Below are 18965 nucleotides of genomic sequence, written 5' to 3'. Positions count from 1 at the left end.
CTGGGAGTGGATGGGTCATTATACAAAGTATAACTATTTCCCCATGTTATTTCTCCCCCCACCACACCCCCCACTGTTCCTCAGACATTCTTGTTAACTGCTGGAAATGGCCCACCTTGATTGTCACCATGAAAGGTTTTCCTCCTCTTCCCCCCCCCCCACTGGTGATGGTTCATCTTAAGCGATCACTCTCCTTACAGTGTGTATGATAAAACCCATTGTTCTCTGTGTGTGTATATAAATCTCCTCACTGTATTTTCCACCGAATGCATCCGATGAAGTGAGCTGTAGCTCACGAAAGCTTATGCTCAAATAAATTTGTTAGTCTCTAAGGTGCCACAAGTACTCTTTTTCTTTCTGCGAATACAGACTAACACGGCTGCTACTCTGAAAGATGGGAAAACATAATCTTTGTACTTTACTTCTGAATATGACTTTTTTCCATGTGAATATTTAACTGTCTTAAAAACTAGTGAGAAAAGACAGTTATATTGCTAGAAACTAAGAAACACTGTGCGATTGTGTGATTTGTGAAACTTTGTGGTTTCTACTTGTTCTATCTGCAGCGAAGGCAGGTTAGAAAGCCAAACATTTTTTCAGTGACCTTTTTGTGTCTTGACATATGATATAAAATAAAGAATAAATCCAAGTAGATTATAAATAAAAATCTCCACAAAAATTTTACAGATTGGAGGCAGATAGAAGAATCCTCAGAATATGCCAAAATTCTCTTCAGATTCCTTTTGTTGTGGCTCATAAGTGTATTAGTTAAGACTTTCTATGCCATCTAAAGTATACAAACCATGTCATCCTGTGACAACTGACTGAAGATAGACATTCCAACTGGCAGTAAAACTGCAGTAGCTAAAGCACAACACAGTCACTGCCAATGTTTCAAAATTACTTACTATTATACAAGATTACTTCCAGTTTGCCATCAGTTTCACAGTTTAATGATAAGCAACTATTCTGCACAGCCATGCCAGCAAGGTGGATTTGATTTAAATCATGATTTAAATCACTAGTCAGGAAGACTTGATTTAATCATGGTTTTCAACATAAAAGTGCATTCTTGTTGCTTGTTATAACCTTAATACATATTCCTCACAACTCAGAGATAGATGTAGGTTTCATTTTTAGAAGATACGGTAACAACTTGCTTAACGTTGTATTTAAGTTCCTGAAAAATGCGACTAAGTGAAACGATATTAAGCTAATCCAATTTCCCCATAAGAATTAATATAAATGGGGTGGGAGGTTAGGTTCTAGGGAATTTTTTTTCACCAAACAAAAAACTACACACACAGACACACACACAGTATAAGTTTTAAACAAACAATTTAATACTGTACACAGCAATGATGATTGTGAAGCTTGGTTGAGGTGGAGGAGTCAGAGGGTGGGGTATTTCCCAGGGAATGCCTTACTGCTAAATGATGAACTAGCATTCAGCAGAGCCCTCAAGGGTTAACACATTGTTGTTAATGTAACCTCACACTCTACAAGGCAGCACGAATGGAGGGAGGGAAGATAGCATGGCACACAGAGACACACACCCTGTGTGTGGAGGGGGGAGAGAGAGAGAGAGATGTCCATTACCCCTTTAAGTACGCTGCCCCACTCTAAGTACACTGCCTTTTTAAGCACATCAGGAAGATGAGACAGCAACTGCCACCAGAAAGCTCTCTCTGTCCTGAGCCCTGTTGTGTCCCCACCCTGCTCTATATGGAGAAGGGGTAAGTGGGGGGCAGGAGCAGGGGGGAAGGGGACACCCTGACATTAGCCCCCCCTCTTCCTGCACCGCAAGCAGGAGGTTTCCGGGAGCAGCTCCAAGGCAGAGGGCAGGAGCAGCACATGGCAGTGGGGGGAGGGACAGCTGAACTGCCGGCAACCGATAGCCTGCTGGGCGGCTGCCGCACAGGGAGTTTAGGGGAGTTAATGGGAAGCTGCCAGTCCACCCTGGTTCCAAGCCCCACTAGCTAGCTCCAATGGGCTGGTCTGCCTGCAAGCAGTGGACAAAGCAGGCAGCTGCCAAACAATGTTATAAGGGAACATTGCGCAACTTTAAGTGAGCATGTTCCCTAATTGATCAGCAACATAACAACAAAACAATGTTAACCAGGACGACTTTAAGTGAGGAGTTACTGTACACACTATACATTTTTAAACAGTGATTTAGTTTGAAAACTTTTTCTGATATAGCTGTAAAACTAATCTGAAATGAATGATTGGTTGGTTATTTCATTTACCAAAGGTAACTGAAGCAGATATTTATGAAGTCATTGGGAGGTGAACTATCTCCAAATCAAGAGGTTAATCATTAAGATTTGGAGGATTTTCTTGCCATGCTGTATTAGGAGAAGAACATCACCAGACAGACACTTAAATTGTTTTATTTAATTAAAACAACAACATTAAGTATTCTGGATTTTTTTCTTCAACAGCAAACAAAAAAGCATATGTCGCTCACTTCTCACATTTATCTCCAGACTTCTTCTCCTTGTCCAGATCTATTCCGCCCCCAACAATCTTCTATTCATTGAACTTTTTGAAACTTTGCACTTTTAGAGAGAGGGAAGGGATTGACTCTGTGTACACAAATTTGCAGAGGGACAATAGAGTTGAGGTCTGTTATTTCTCACTTCTACATATTTATTTATTTTAAAACAGTTTTGCTGTTAACAAGCATGCTACCTCTGGAGACACAAATCCACAGTTTGAGAACTGCAAAACTAAGCATCTCTGATGGTATCTTCTAGACTGAGCACTGAGTTCCATTGGGTAGATAAAAAGATTAACCTAAATAATCTATACAGAAGCCTGTGGAACCCCATAAGATTGGGTCCCTAATCCATGAACTATTGGAACTCATTTATAAAACTTTTCTTAAACATTACACGAATAATTGTCTCATACTATAGAATTAGAATTTATAATCCCGATTCCATATTGAGATATCTTCGAGCTATAATGTATCTTAATTAAAACTGTCTTTAGATAGGTTTCAGAGTAGCAGCCGTGTTAGTCTGTATTCGCAAAAAGAAAAGCTGTACTTGTGGCACCTTAGAGACTAACAAATTTATTAGAGCATAAGCTTTCGTGAGCTACAGCTCACTTCATCAGATGTATTAATACATTAATAAATAATGCATCCGATGAAGTGAGCTGTAGCTCACGAAAGCTTATGCTCTAATAAATTTGTTAGTCTCTAAGGTGCCACAAGTACTGCTTTTCTTTTTGTCTTTAGATAAAATGCTTTTTGAGGAAAAAACTTAAAAAAATCTGATTTAAATAAAAAAATGGGATTTTTTAAAAAAACTGCATGCCAGCAATCTCCTTTCCATTATAACCAACAGATGAACTGCAAAAAAAATTATACTGAAAGATCCCGCACAGCAGTAATCATTAGCCTTAATCAAAATATCTTCATCTGGATGTAGGTTTGATGAAGGTCATATGCCACAGAGGAGCAGAAAGGTGCGAACACTGCTGTTTGCCTTATTTTTCCCTTATCTCAGGAATTTACCATAGTTTCTACTTCCAGCTAAGTATAGCTGGGTGGAAACAAAAGCATAATCATCATAGAGGGGAAAACATGAGAGTCATTCACCAGGCAGGTCAGAGATGAGGTTGTGGAAAAGCCTGTTTTGCTGCGTCTTCAGATCAACAAACTTGCAGTAACCTCCAAAAGAAAAAGTTAGTAAAAAAATTAATCTAATTCTCTAACATTCCTGTCTTTCATATGAAAATTAATTCTCAGAAACCAGGTCCTATTCCTTATGAATAAGGTCCACAGTTCTAACAGCCATCTCACTCTCACTGGTTATTCATGCTCTCTCACAGCAAAGTGACCACCTCATTATGTCAAAAATACAGCACTTGATTCACACAAAAGTAAAATGCTGGATTTTTATAGTTCTGTAATAATTTTCTTAATATATAACTATGATTACACATACATCAAGCTGAACTCCCTTGTATGTCTACCCCAGTTTGGATACTGCAGAAGAATTGAAGTCTATCAACTCATCTTGTTTAATGTTTCTGTGAAACACAATCTGTGAAGCACAATCAGGCTCCACTGCTCCCTCCGTCTGCTACCATTGCTGTTAAATGCACTACTGGGCTGCATCTACACTTGCAAAAATAATAATTATAATCACTAAATTCACTGTTAGTGCAGTTCACAAGCTATTTGTGTGCATGTGTGTCTGCAAGAACAGACTTATCTCTGCCCCATTGCCCTGCCAGCTCTCCACCCTTGCCAGCCACATCGATACTGCAGTCAAAAATGCAAAGTAAACAGAAAAAAGTGAAATACATTTTTTCTTGTGTCCTATTTTAAAAGTTGTGGGTACTATTTTTAATAGCAAGAACAAGATTTTCAGGTAAAAATGTGATTTTCAAGTTGGTGGCCTTTTACAATGTGGTCTACTATAGTTTAAAATGTTTGTAAACTCATCAACTTGAAAATAGGTAAAATATGCTTCAAAAAACAAAGTCAGATGACAGGTTTCAGAGTGGTAGCCGTGTTAGTCTGTATCAGCAAAAACAACGAGGAGTCCTTATGGCACCTTAGAGACTAACAATTTTATTTGGGCATAAGCTTTCATGGGCTAGAATCCACTTCATCAGATGCATGGAGTGGAAAATACAGGGGCAGGTGTAAATACATGAAAAGATGGGAGTTGCCTTACCAAGTGTGAGGCCAGTCTAACGAGACATTCAATTAACAGTAGGATACCAAGGGAGGAAAAATAACTTTTGTACTGGTAATGAGAGTGGTCCATTTCAAACAGCTGACAAGAAGGTGTGAGTAACACCTTCTTGTCAACTGTTTGAAATGGGCCATTCTACCTCCCTGAGAGACAGTAGTATGCCCTCCCATCGACCCAATCCTGTCTACACCAGGAGTTTGGATGGTATAACTCCATTGTTCACAGCTGTGGATTCTGTGGACACACCCTTGAGCGACAGTTATACTGATGTAAGTTTGCAGTGGAGACCAGGGCTCAATGAAACAGTAGTTAGAATTGCGATGTCTGATTAAAACCTATCTACACTAATGCTCCCGCTGATGATGCTCAACCAATGATAGTAGCAGGATATTTTAAGATAACATTCCTAATGAAGACTAAGCTCTAAAATTGAAGACTCTGCTCTACAGGGGTTAATGCTCTGCACACCTAGAAGGAAGGTAACTGACTCCACTACTGCCCAACCAAGCCAACATGAGAGATGAGTAATAAAAAACAGTTGTGATCTCTATAACTTATATTTCAGAGTTTTCCCCTATTCAATTAATAGTTTGTTCTATACAGCTCATACTAGAGAATTCTGTTAATTAGAGTATCAGTTTAATAATTTAGTGTCACATTCAGGCTTGTTAGGAGTACAACGCCATTAACTTCTGGGGTACTTTATCCACCTTCATCATGGCAGAATTTGGCCTTAAGGGTAGGGGACTACTCATGCTTAAAGATGCCCAAAAACTCTTTATTGGTGTGAATCTGGTGCTCACATAAGGCAGTATTTGAACAACGACCTCATAACAAGGAGCTAATCAAAAACATGCAATTTAGTAGAATTCCAAAGATACTTTAGACTGTGGGATCAGGTATTTCTAGAATTTTACATACTCATGTATAGCTATTAGGAAGCGTAATTGAACACTTCTTGGTATGCCACTCAAAGAATGCTAGAACTCATGTCCTCAGAAAATTGTGTGAAGAAGCACTTGGTTCTGAAGCACTTAAATAGCGACCCAGATAGAAAGAGGATTCTGACTATTGGCTATTTATATTAGTCATGAATGACAGGAAAGTAGTAGTATTAATAGCTTTCCAAGTTTAAAAAAAAATGGTAAGACAGCAGAAGCTCAGAATCAGGGTAGCTATCTCATTTCTGTACCATGTGACACCCCTGCAAAAGCTGATGTCTAAATTTGCCTGTGAAAGCCCTCCAAGAACTGTTATTCACTTAAGTATTTCCATTTCAAAGCAGTGCCCTATTTTCCTCCAATTCTACTCATCCTTACTGATATCTAATCATGCTATTCCACCTTACATGGTAAACAACCCAAGACACACACAGAAACTCACTGCACTTAAATCTTATCAATGCAACTGATACTACAGTGACTATGACAAAGTTGTATTTTAAGACTATTAATACATCAGACATGCAACACTGTTTAGAGAAATTTGCAAAGCAAAAGTGAAAACAAATATTCACTGCACAGAAATGGCTTGAGACCTGCATGAGCCAAAATGTTCTACCTGACAGCTGAATCTGATGGTTATAGCATAAAGGATGGAGCAAAAGGAATAAAGACAGTAATATCAGAGACAGACAGAATGATATTTCAGATGTACATAGCCCTCTTAAACCTGAATTAAAGAAATATTCAGTTTAACCACTATTTAACTTGGATGAAAACAAAATTAAGCTGACTGACTCTAGTAAACATTTAACTGGGGTCATAGCACCACTACAGTTAAGACTGGCATTAGCTTACTGTTTAACAGCCAAATTTTGAAAAGTACTCTAAAATCTGCATGCTGACTGATTTGTTGTGAAAACTTCTGTGCCTTGGGGGGTCCAGGGTATAGAGTTAGTAGTCCAAATGTTAGGTTGTTTGAGCAAGGGGTTCCTAAGATGCAGCCCCCACCCTCCCACCCCAAAGAGTCACAACATCAAAATTTAACAGTTTTAAATTTTTTAGCACATTTGGGGCTTGAACCATGGCTCTCATCCTCTTGAAACTCATACCACCTATCCAGGATTGATCTGAACTAGTGTCTGACAACCACTGTCCGTTTGGGAAAGTAATATTTAAAAAGTTATTCAGCGTTACAGTTGCATTTACAGTGTGCATCTACAATGAGGAGCCAAAGTCCTTCACATACGTGCAGCAACACTGGGGATGTGTTGCAAGCCAGAATGTTTACAGGCAGCCTGATGTCCGAGTCTTTGGGTGGCTTGCTGGGGCCAATGGCAAAGACCAAGCTGCATCTATGTATTGTGAGCTTGACTATTATCTACGCTGCAATACAAATCCCGTGGCACCAAGTTTCAGAGATGAGGTAAACTGACTTGGACTCATGGGGCTTTGGCTGCAGGGCTAAAAATAGTAGCATAGCTGTTCAGGTCTGGTCTGAAGCCCAGGCTTGGAGACCTACCCCTCCCCCCGTGGGGCTCTCAGCAGCGTAGCTGTTCATGCTTGCGCTGGAGTCCAGACTCTGAGACCCCATAAGGAAGGGAGGGTCTCCAAGTCTTGGCCCCAGCCCAAGCCTGAACATCTCCACTGCTATTTTATAACCCGCAAGCTCATGTCAGCTGAGGCCATGCGGTAGGTCTTTTTATTGTAATGTAAGCAAATCCCTTGATTCCCGTGGTCAGCCTGGGACAGCTTTCTGAGAATGTTTGTTGTTCACATTAGCTGCTCTTGACCTCCATTCTACAGGAGGTCCTTTAATTCTGCCACTTACCTCCTTTCCCCTCCTAAATTTGGACAATGCTGGGGGGGGAGGAGGGGAAGAAGAAACAAAAACCAGTGATGCTGACCTGCATGTAGACCTGACCAATAAAACCCACTGAGGCCCAAACAGAACCATAATGGGGGAATCTGGTTACAAAGTTCCATTTTGTAGTATAAAAATGGCTTCAGAGTTTCCAAACCATGCTAATAATTTGCATGGTCCAAATTCTTACTATGGTTTGGGAATATTGTTAAAAATTCACCTACCCTATTAAATAGAATTGTGTTGTAACCAAGTCACTCAACATAGCTCTATTTTGTGGGTTCCGGGGCCTCCTTGAGAGCCGTGAACTGGTTTCAGGGGGTCTGCCAAAATAAACCATAGAGCAGGGCCAGCATTAGACTTGCTGGGTCCAGGACAGAAAGTCGAAACCGAGCCCCACCGCCCGGGGCTGAAGCCGAAGCAATTTAGCTATGCATGGGGCCCCATGCAATTGCCCTGCTTGCTATCCCCTAACACCGACCCTGGCTTTTAATCTACTGGATATGCAGAAAAAAAATTGTTGTGGCTCAGGTGGTCTGTGTAGGTTTTATAGCATATGGGGGGAGAGGGGGTTAGAAAGAAAAAGGTCAAGAACCCCTGGCATAGAGAACACCTTATTCCCAAACCAGCTGGGGCTGATATCCTTGTAGAATTGGCACAGAACTTTCAGCTGAGGTGGGAGAAGAAAATATTGGACTAAACAGGACTTCTATCAACTGATACAATTATAAAGAACCATTATAGCTCCACACTGGAGAAGTCATGAAGACACATACACATAAAAAAAAAGCTGACTTTGAACCACCCCAGTCTCCTGGGTTTCATAAACTGACTGCTACTCCCAGTACACTGGGACTAGGTCAGAGGTGAGGAGTGGGAAGGGTTTCAGGAAACTTAGTGCCAAACAAGGGAGTCACAAATACAAGCTTCAAAACCATATTTACTACCCTTTCACACAAATACACACCATGCCCTCAGGTGCAGATATTGAACAGTTAGTCCTGTTTCTCTTGCTGAACCGTCTTTAGTCAGCAATTCAGAGCTGATCACGAGTGGAGAGGGCTGAAAGCAACAACTCTGTGTCCCCAGCAAGGATTCTAAGGAATCAAACAAGTTTAGCTAACATATAAAGTAAAATGATGCTGGGGGCCAAATGACAAGTGAAGCACAGATATTCCTTTTGCAGGCATCGTTTCTCCATGCCTACTATGCTTGGTGTCGCCATCTGGTTCTCTTTGTTTGATCCTTTGACCACACTCCCATCCCTGTTGTTTCATTAGTTTCCCTTACTCATTTAGTGTCCAGGTCCTGTGGATCCCCCTCTTAGGCTGGGGGCAGCAGTGGGCGGGTGCCCGGATCCCAATAGGATCATGTTAACAACTATAAAACCCTTCCCCTGCAGGCAATTCTTGAGAGAAAAGAAAACCATCTGCTGGGGGGTATGGCAGAGCGGGACAAATGATTATTATTATCTCTCTCTGTATCTCAATGGAGTTCAGTAAAAATTCTGCTTTTCTTCTAGAAGTAGTGTGCCTCTGTGATCATCCAATTTTATTTATTTTTTTAAGGCACTGATCTAAATTGAATGCTGTGTTTCATGCTTCCCCATTATAGGGGAACTGACTGGTAAATGGTTACAGCAATGGTTCCCAAACTTTTCGGCATCACGTCCTTTTTAATTTTCGAAAAACCCTCACCCCCCCCTCTGCTTTACCATCATCCAACCCGCGCCCCCATCCTTGTCCCCGACCACCCCCCCGACCCCACTCCCTATCCAACCCACCCTGCTCCTTGTCCCCTGATCTCCCGAGACCCTACCCCGTATCCAATCCCCCTGCTCCTTGCCTGACCGCCCCCTCCCGGGACCCCTGGAACCCCACCCCCTATCCAAACCCCCTGCTCCCCGTCTCCTGACTGCCTCCCCAGAACCTCTGCCCCATCCAACCACTCCCTGTCCCCTGACTGCCTCCCCCCCCGGGACCTCCTGCCCCTTATCCAACCCCCCCACCCCCTGCTCCCCACCCCCTTACCAGGCCGCTCAGAGCGGCAGGACTGGCTTACTGGAAAGCCTGGGAGGTGGGTGGGCACAAGCTGCGCTGCCCGCACAGCGGCATAGCTGCGGGGGAGGGTGGACAGGAGGGAAGGAGCCGGGGGCTAGCCTCCCTGGCCAGGAGCTCAAGGGCTGGGCAACCTCGCGCCCCCCTTGGAATTTCTTCATGCGCTCCCAGGGGGGCACACCCCCAGTTTGGGAACCAATGGGTTACAGTGTTTTCCACATCTAAGTCACCAATTCAAAACCAGTTCTGACTAATAGTAACCAAGTCATGTAACATTTACCTGTTTGGAGGCCTATGCAAAATGAGCTGGTGGCAACCTCAGGGCTGCTCTATGTTTAAAAATGAGGCAGCAGCACAGCTGTACCACTTCAGCGAAGATGCTACCTACGCCAACAGGAGGGCTTCTCCCAGAGGTGTAGGTACTCCACCTCCTCGAAAGCCGGTAGCTAAGTCAATGGGAGATGCTCTCCCATCAACATAGCGCTGTCTACACTGGGAGCTAGGTCAGTACAACTGTGTCGCTTAGGAGTGTGGATCTTTCACACCCCTGAGCGAAGATTAGATTAGATTAGAGGATTAGATTTTTATCAGTAAATGTTGATTTCACTGTACACAAGCTGATGAACTATATTTCAGACAGGCAGAGAAAGAAAAGTGCTACCTGAGCACTTATTATAGTTCAATTTAAGGATATTAGCTTGTTAGTAGAACCTCAGAGTTACAAACTACAGAGTTACGACCCGTCAACCACACACCTCTTTTGGAACTGGAAGTATGCAATCAGGCAGCAGCAGCAGCGACAAAAAAAACAAATACAGTACAGTACTGTGTTAAATGTAAACTACTTAAAAAAGGGAAAGTTAAAAAAAGATTTGACAAGGTAAGAAAACTGTTTCTGTACTTGTTTCATTTAAATTAAGATGGTTAAAAGCAGTATTATTCTTTTGCATAGTAAAGTTTCAAAGCTGTATTAAGTCAATGTTCAGTTGCAAACTTTTGAAAGAAGAACCGTAATATTTTATTCAGAGTTAAGAACAACCGCCATTCCCGAGGTGTTCATAAATCTGAGGTTCTACTGTATATTTTAACATCTGATATTGACAATTTGTGTTTTAACTGTAATAAAGCTTTAACTTTTTGAATCTCAGCGTCTACTGTCTTTAAATAATTGCCCCCCCAATATTTTCTCACAACTGTGAAAATTTTAATCAACAGAAATCCAGAAAAAAAATGTTTAAAACTCCTAATTTTTCACAATTGTGAAATTTTGAACAGGTAAATTAAAAAAAGCAACTTAAAAATAAACAATGTTACTCATCAAAATTATAAAAAAAATAATGATCGAATTCTACCAAGTCTAACTATTTTAACAATAGTAGAGGCACATGGGCAAATAAAAATGGGGGAACCTGACTGCAGCAGCCTAAACTGTACTTACTGCATAAATACTAGAGGACTTCACTCTAAAACTGCCACTCCAGCACACTTCCACAGCAGCATGCTACAGGTAGAGGAAAGGCCCTATAATGTACAGTCTAAAAACACAGACTGACAGACGCACAGCTCAACTCAGTTCAAAGGCAAAATTGCTGCAGCTCCAACATTCACTTATCAGGAAAATACTAGTAGAAAGATATTTTCCTTATTCTCTGCCCAGATATGTTCTTTTCTATACAGTACAAGCCTAGAAAAAGGCATTAATTCAGGCCTGTACTGCAATGCATGTTATTCCTTACATCCATGCAAAAGCCACCTTTTATGACATTTTGGAAGTTTAAAGTACATCCTGCTACATAAAAGCCAGATACGTAAAACCAAAACATTATATAGCTATTTTGCTATGCAGCAAGGAAAGGGCTGAAGACTAGTGGGTTGTTTTTTGTTGAGGGTTTTTTGGAGGGAGGGGGGATTGGTTTTGCTGTTGTGAAAGATACACCTAAGCATTTACATTACCAGAATAATGGCATTCCACTAATTAGCTTCTATAATATTCCTGCGGTAACACAGAATTGCAATGCTTACCCTCCATACATTAACCTAGACAACTGGAGTGACCGGCTTTTTATTGGCTAAGCATACATTCTCCAGGGGCTCAAAACTGCTATCAATATGACTGCTAAGCAGGGCCAATGAGGCAAAAAAAGTGGGGTCAGCTCAGACAGCAGATTATGCGATTTACAGTGCAAGTGGGTGAGGTGGGCATGGGGGGAGGGTTCAAGAGGTGGACTTTTTGTTTGCCCTAGGGACCAAAAAGAACAAAAAACCAAACCAAAGAGAGTCAAATACTGGTGCCATCATTTAAATAGACCCTACAAAAAAAGCTGATTTGAACATGCAGGGAGGACTGCTTTACAATTGTTTATATGCATGTTTTCCTAAAAATCTGGAGTTTAGGAATACTTCACAGTATACTGCAAGTTCTAGAGGACTGTATTGAATTATGATACCCAACTTAGTTGCATGCCAATTTAAAAAAAAAAAAGAAGCATCTATTTAAGTTGCTTTTTATACAGGAAAGCTCTCCAATGTTGGGGTTATCATCATAGATTTTTTAAAGCAGCAAGAAGCTAGATCCACTAGTTCCATTATCTCTGCATATTGTAAAGGTTAACCATTTTTCTTGACAAGAAAACATTTGAATTAAACAGTCTTAGGCATTTTTGTTCTCTTTTTTTTACCCCTACCCTCCCACCAAATCATTGAGAAATACATTTGGATCTGCAGTTTAGTTTTACAAAGCTCTGATGTGTCATTTGAAGGGCACTTCCACTGCGCAACTGGTATTTCTTTTCTTGAAACTGCACTCCTCCTCCTCAGCACTAGAAAGTCACATGTCTGCTGCAGAAAAGTAGGTGAAAGGTTATGCTGCTGCAGAATGGGCTACTGAACAACAAAAGCTCAATTTGTTTTTTACACTCCGGACTACAGATCCTGGTTCACTGCCAGGGGTCTAACAAAATGGGAAGTGCGGCTGCTAACAAGAAAGGAGAGTTTAAGAGCAGACTTTAAATGCATACCCCCTTTAAAAAAAAAAAAAAAAAAAGAGGGAATAGAACCGAGTCTTTAAAGTAGAAAAAAAGATACAGCCCAACACAGAACTAAGAATTTGATACTAAAAAAAGATATTTTGCCCAAAGTAAAACTGAAAGACTTTTTTCTCTAATTGTTTTCAGTGGTAATAGTCTTTATAGTAGGTAAAAAAATGTTCAGTCTGATTTCCAAGGGTTTTTCTAAACATAATTGTTCATTTAAGGAAAAGGTCCGTAAGTGAAAGCTGTAGCTTCCCAACATTTTATGAGTTAGAAAACTCAGGCACTAATAGTTAGCTTTCAAGCTACACCAAGCCTGTTGCAGAGCATGGAACTTGTAACAGGACTGGAGTCTGCTCCTCTAGGTTCCGGGTCTCTCTCTTCTCCCCAGACTGTCCCATTCCCAAGCTAATGCATCTGATTCTCTTTCCAACTACAGATGTAAGGCACTAGTATGAAGTTTAATACTTTAATAAACAGCTTACAAATGTAACTCTCTGGATCTCTGTTGACATTCTGTATTTATGCTAGTCACATGTTTGTAGTGGTTTTAAGTTACGTTATCTCAATCAATCATTTTCAGTATCCACAGAGTCAGAAACATCAGTCTGAGGACTGGTAGCTACGAAACCTCATTGCTGTACAGTACTGACATCAGTGAGAGCAGTTTCTCTCCATTATTATTTACAGGCAAATAAGGTGTATTATAAGCTGATTAAAGTAAATATACTTTTAGATCTGGAAAGACAAGTAATCAGACACTTAGAGAATAGTGTAATAAAAGGAGTTTAAAGATATTCCCCATTCTTAGACCTAGCACTCTTAAAGACACCATGATGCAAAGTGTAATCTTTCCTGTTAAAATTTAATCCAAAATCTAGCCTTTCAAATAAGCAAAACAAAATTATATATTACATTACACATACACACACTCACAGACTAAGTAAAGCACAAGTCATCTGCACGGTAGAAAAAGAATTTGAGTTATAAGACTTGAAATCTCTTGCACTTGGCTATACTTACACTAGCTTTTTGGGGAAAATTTCCTCTGGTGCAGCAGATTCACCAGAGACCATACAGCAGTGTACAGACAGCACTGAAAAGGTTTTTAAGTATCTTGAGTAGTATTTTATGTGAACTTCCCTGATGAAATCAGGAGACATGCCTCACTTCCAGGTGTTTTCTATATTCAGATGTTAGCTAAGAATACTGACGGGTATGAGATAGTGTTAAGTCTTAGTCACTCAACTACCACTTCAAATATGTTATAGTTCCAGCATAATTAGCTTGCTTACTGCATGACAGCAACCCAACATGCTGACCATCCCAAACACAGGAAAGAGGACCATGGTAGAGCATGAAAAGTTAATGAAAATTTGGAAAGCAGCTCATGATAGCTGATTGTGAAGGGTTGTTTTTTTTTTAGCCAATATCCGCTCACACTATCCCACTTTCCTAGAGCTACAAATTACACTGGGGGACATTCTAACCACAAATTACATATTATTTATCTTCAAACAGCCTTCTCCATCCCACCATCACCCCTCTCCCTATATTTATCGCTTCAATGTTCTAAAATGAAGTCAAGACAAATACAGTCAACGGATGCAAAAAGTCACATTTTTGTGATGTACCTGCCCTTTCTTGTACCATACAGAGAAGGAGAGAGAAGATGCTACAGAATATCATTTACTTTGTGTTTTTGATCACAGAAACTGGGTGTTTTGTAGCACAACAAATGAAAGGTTTCCGCAACTTTCAGGGCCTGACTATTTTAACTTTCATGTATAGATATTTCCTTTGTACAATGGCTCTGCAGCACAATTACGATTTTACATTTGGCCTCATTTTAGAACGTTGCATTTTTAACCAGAGTGATCGCAGTCAGAGAATGAACACGGGTTCAGACGAGGTGGACGCTGGCCCCGGTGGGTCCGAGCCGTGGGGTGCCTACAAAGTAATACTGACAGAGAATCAGCTGGATACTGTTTCCCTGGAAGGTGCTCTGGGTGGGTGAGGCAAAATGACTGACGTTTCATTCATTCCTCAGTGCGGGAGCCCGTGCCGGGAGCCAACAGTCGGAACCACCCCTGCGGGAGCGCCGCACAGCGAGCACGGCTGAGCGCCTGGGAGACTTGCATGGGGAGGGGTCGCTTCCAGGACCCCAAGAGGCCAGACTCCCCCCAGCCAGGAGAAGGGGGCGGGGAGGGAGCCGCGTTGCTGACAGCAGGGAGAAGCTGCACATGCCGCTCTGGAAGTCAGTCAAGCTGAGGGCAACGCACAGGGCGCCCCCGCGCACGCACCCTCCCTGCCCCTCTGCTATGGGGGGACCGTGCTCGCTCACCCACCCCAGCCCCACCTGGGGAGCCCCCCGAGCCACCAGGCCCAACCTAAACCTTTCGCTAATGGGGACCCCACTACTAGGGCGGGATTCAAGCCCACCGCAGCCCCCTGCTAGGGAGCGACCTCAGCCCCTACCCCACCGACCCCGCGCCCCTCCCTGTCCCAGGGGGCCCCTGCTCTGGGGCGCAGCTCTACCACCCGGCCGCTGCCGTGTCCCTGCGCAGAGGGGTGTCACTTACCGGGGCTCGCGGCGACGATGAGGAGACAGAAGGCTACAGGGCGCGCGCCGGCCGGCTGGTCAGCCGCTCTCTCACACACGCGCGCGCCCACCCAGCCAAGGCACTGAAGGAGCTGCGCGAGCGCCGCGGCTACCGGCTGCGCCTCGATTGGTTGAGCCACCCGCAAGCCGCCAGGCTGGGGGCGGGACAGGGGCCAGAGGCGTTGCGGCGCCGGAAAGGGGCGAGGCCTAGAGGGGCAGGGAAGAGGCGCGCGGGGGGCGGGGACGGAGGAAGCCACCGCCTCCCCTGCGCTGAGTGCCCGCCCCTGAAGGGGGTCGACGTTGTGACGTGGGGCGGGGCTAAAGGAGGAAGCGTGGAGGGGGGGGCTAAATGAGGGGAAGGGTCAGCTCAGGGGAGGGACCGTGGGGGCTGTTAGAAAAGAGGGGGTGTGCAACTCTCTGGTGAAAAGGGACTGATGTGAGGCAGAGGCGGGGACAGGCTCTGTGGTGCTCAGGGAACAGCTGGGCTCATGCTAAGACCCCTTACCAAGTCACAGGTTTCAGTGTAGCAGCTGTGTTAGTCTGTATTCGCTAAAAGAAAAGCAGTACTTGTGGCACCTTAGAGACTAACACATTTATTTGGGCATAAGCTTTCGTGAGCTACAGCTCACTTGATCGGATGCATCCAATGAAGTGAGCTGTAGCTCACGGAAGCTTATGCTCAAATAAATGTGTTAGTCTCTAAGGTGCCACAAGTCCTCCTTTTCTTTTTACCAAGTCACGTTGCTTTTCAGATAGGAATCCTGCCATGGATATTTGCTTATTGCTGAACAGTACCTAAGTGGGAGGGTAACCATCATACTATGTGAAATTCATACAGAGGCCATCGCTCCTGCCTCTAAAGTCAAGATATGAGGAACAGAGGTTTCTTTATATTGAAGGAGAAAAAGTAATAGTCCTGAGAAAAGCTAGGCCGGATCATTTTAGAGATTAGGAGAAGATGATAAGGAATGAAACAGAAACACTGGATCTAACTGTCCCCGCACATAACTAGGTGTAACTTCCACTGAAATCAATTTGGGTTGTATCTACTCAGACCATTGCTGAATGAAACCCTCATTACATAATGCTGAACCTGTTTGGTTACATTATTTAGTGTTAAAGCACTGACAGAATTATAACAAGGAGAGAAATAATAGCCTCTGGCCCATACAATAAAATACAAAAGATAAATACAGTCAGTCTCACTGAAGGACAATAGCTTCTTTGAAACAAACATTTGTCATTGTGGACACCTTGGAAAGAGTGAAAAACATGACATTGGAAAACACAGGTGAAAGATATGTAGAACCTTGCTGGTAACATAGCCCTGAAATCTAATACCATTCACCCAAAGAACTGCAAAAAAGAACCATTGGATTTTAAGAAAATATGCAGATATCACACTTCTTGGAGAAAGACTTCATGTTCTTTACATAATTCCAAATAATAAAAGTACTACAAAAAAGTGGATCTACATTTTGTCACAAGATAAAGCAAAATACATTTAAGATATTTTCTCATTTAAAAGTACTGAAAGTTTAAGTTTGAACTCTTAATTTTTACAGTTTGAACAAGGGTGATATTGTTTGATTAGAATTTTATAACAGCTGAATGGCCATTCTTTTTTGTGGTAAGGGAAGCAATTCTATCAATTTGAATTCATGTATTAAGGCTTTTCTTCTGATTTTTTTTAAACCTTTGAAATATTAAATACATCAAGTCTGGTCTTCTCATTTTGTTGGAGGACTTCCTAGATGTCTCAGGTCATAATCAGCATGTTTTCCTACACCATCCATAAGTGGAAGGGAACAGGCTTTGAAGCATGTCATTTGGAAGAAAATGCTGGGGTTATTTATCATCTCTGCCAAATAACTATGCCAGCTGTTCCAAATCAGAGAGCACCAGGCTAGAGAGTCTGCTTTGTCACAACTCTGATCCTACTTCCACTAGAACTGATAAACATGAAGTATTCCCTGAGAAGCTTTGCATTATATGGGGTCAGAGAAGTCATAGACACAAACCTAACTTGACTTTCCCCACCTGACTAACACTACAGCCACTCCTACCCTGGATTACTGGAGCTGCTGCCTCTCATGACTTGGCCAAGTTGCATTTCCCAGTAACTCAATCAGGTATGAGACAGATGCTAAACTGCTTGAAGTGAAACTCTTTGTAGTAGAGCCTGGCCTGGGCCATCTCTCAGCATGACCGTGGGTGTTGCTGGAGGTGTTCCCCCTCAAAGATTGGCCATGAGTTATCTCCAGTTAAGAATATGCTGTGATGCTGCCTTTCATATCTGGGATATGGCCCATTTCCTGGCATGCAGTATGGCCTTAAGAGTCCTGTGCTGCTAGAGGTGCCTTTCATTTCCCAATGAAGACATTTCGGATTTCTTTTCTATAGCTGCCATATTTCTCATTTCTAAAGATGTGATGAACACGATCAGCAGAAATATGATTTGACTGGCTCCATAGGACTCTTCCATCTGACCTTCGCAAGCTAATGAGATCTGAATGATCAGCGAAAGGTCTAATTTACTGCACTTAGCAGCAGGTGGTTTGAAACAACTTGTTGGTGTATTTCAACATATTTGGTGCTCCTAATATTAATCACATCCAACAAGCTTCCCCTGCCTTTCCAAGTCTCCCTTGGCTGCTGTATGTGCAGTTAGGGTTGCCAACTTTCTGATTGCAGAAAACAGAACACCCTTGCCCCACCACCTATCCTGAAGACCTGCCCCTTCTCTCCAGCCCTACCCCCACTCACTCCATCCCCCTTTCCTCCATTGCTCGTTCTCCCCCACCCTCGCTCACTCACTCATTTTCATCGGGCTGGGGCAGGGATTGGGGTGCTGGAGAGGGTGAGGGCTCTGGCTGGGGGTGTGGGCTCTGGGCAGGGCTATCCCTACCTATGGTGGTATCCTATGCAGCCCGAGCACCTGCACCCCCCCCTGCAGGAGGACCGACCCCTCCGCAGAGGGGCGGGGGCGCTCTCAAAGGCTGCAGCGCCATGGGGGCATGAGCTGTGGGGGGCAGCAGCAGGGCAGGGAGGCCCAGGGCAGCGCAAGGGATTAATGGGGGGCCTGAAGGCTTGGGGGAGGGGGCTTGGAGGAAGGGGTCAGGCCCACCCCCACTCTCAACAGTAGCGATGGGGGGGAAGCAGAGCAACACTACTGGGAGCTGGCAGAGCGGAGTGGGCTGGGGCCGAGTCGCTCTGCTTCCCGCCGCTGGTGAGTGCGGGGGCGGGCCTGACCCTTTCTGCCGTCTCCAGTACCCACGCTAATCCCATGGGCCCATCGCTCGGGGAGAGGGTTTGGGAGAAGGGGTGGAATGGGGGCGAGGGGCAGGTGGAGCAGGGGCGGGAAGAGGTGGGGCAGGTCGGGAGCTTGGGGGAAGGGATCGAATGGGGGCAGGGCAGGGGCCGAGCAGGGGGGATGGCGGGGAATGGGGATGGCCACTGGAGCCAGCACCACATATGCAGCATGCAGCTGCCTAGGGCACTATGAAATTTGGCACCTGAGGTAGAAGCAAAACTCAAACAGCTTAATGGGACTAAATCGGGGGGCCCAGATAATCTTCATCCAAGAATATTAAAAGAATTGGCACCTGAAATTGCAAGCCCCTTAGCAAGAATTTTTAAAGAATCTATAAACTCAGGGGTTGTACCGTATGACTGGAGAATTACTAACACAGTTCCTATTTTTAAGAAAGGAAAAAAAGTGATCCAGGTAACTAGAGGCCTGTTAGTTTGACAT

General features: G+C 43.4%; 1 protein-coding gene across 4 annotated transcripts in view; it reads right to left on the bottom strand.

The window, feature by feature from the left end:
- The window catches only part of CPT1A (carnitine palmitoyltransferase 1A), a 73459-nt gene extending 58017 nt beyond the window's left edge, over positions 1–15442 (bottom strand). The window contains exon 1 of one of the 4 annotated variants that reach the window (XM_038404910.2): positions 15192–15442. The gene's annotated coding sequence lies outside the window, so the exon portion shown is untranslated. The remainder of the gene's footprint in view (positions 1–15191) is intronic. The other 3 variants (XM_038404909.2, XM_043517914.1, XM_043517913.1) reach the window with 3 other exon arrangements.
- Between the last annotated feature and the right edge of the window lie 3523 nt (positions 15443–18965).

The sequence above is a fragment of the Dermochelys coriacea genome, chromosome 6 (assembly GCF_009764565.3).
Source record: "Dermochelys coriacea isolate rDerCor1 chromosome 6, rDerCor1.pri.v4, whole genome shotgun sequence".
NCBI classification, from domain to species: Eukaryota; Metazoa; Chordata; order Testudines; family Dermochelyidae; genus Dermochelys; species Dermochelys coriacea.
The sequence above is the reverse complement of the archived record's forward strand: the minus strand, read 5'-3'. Positions and strand labels throughout refer to the sequence as shown.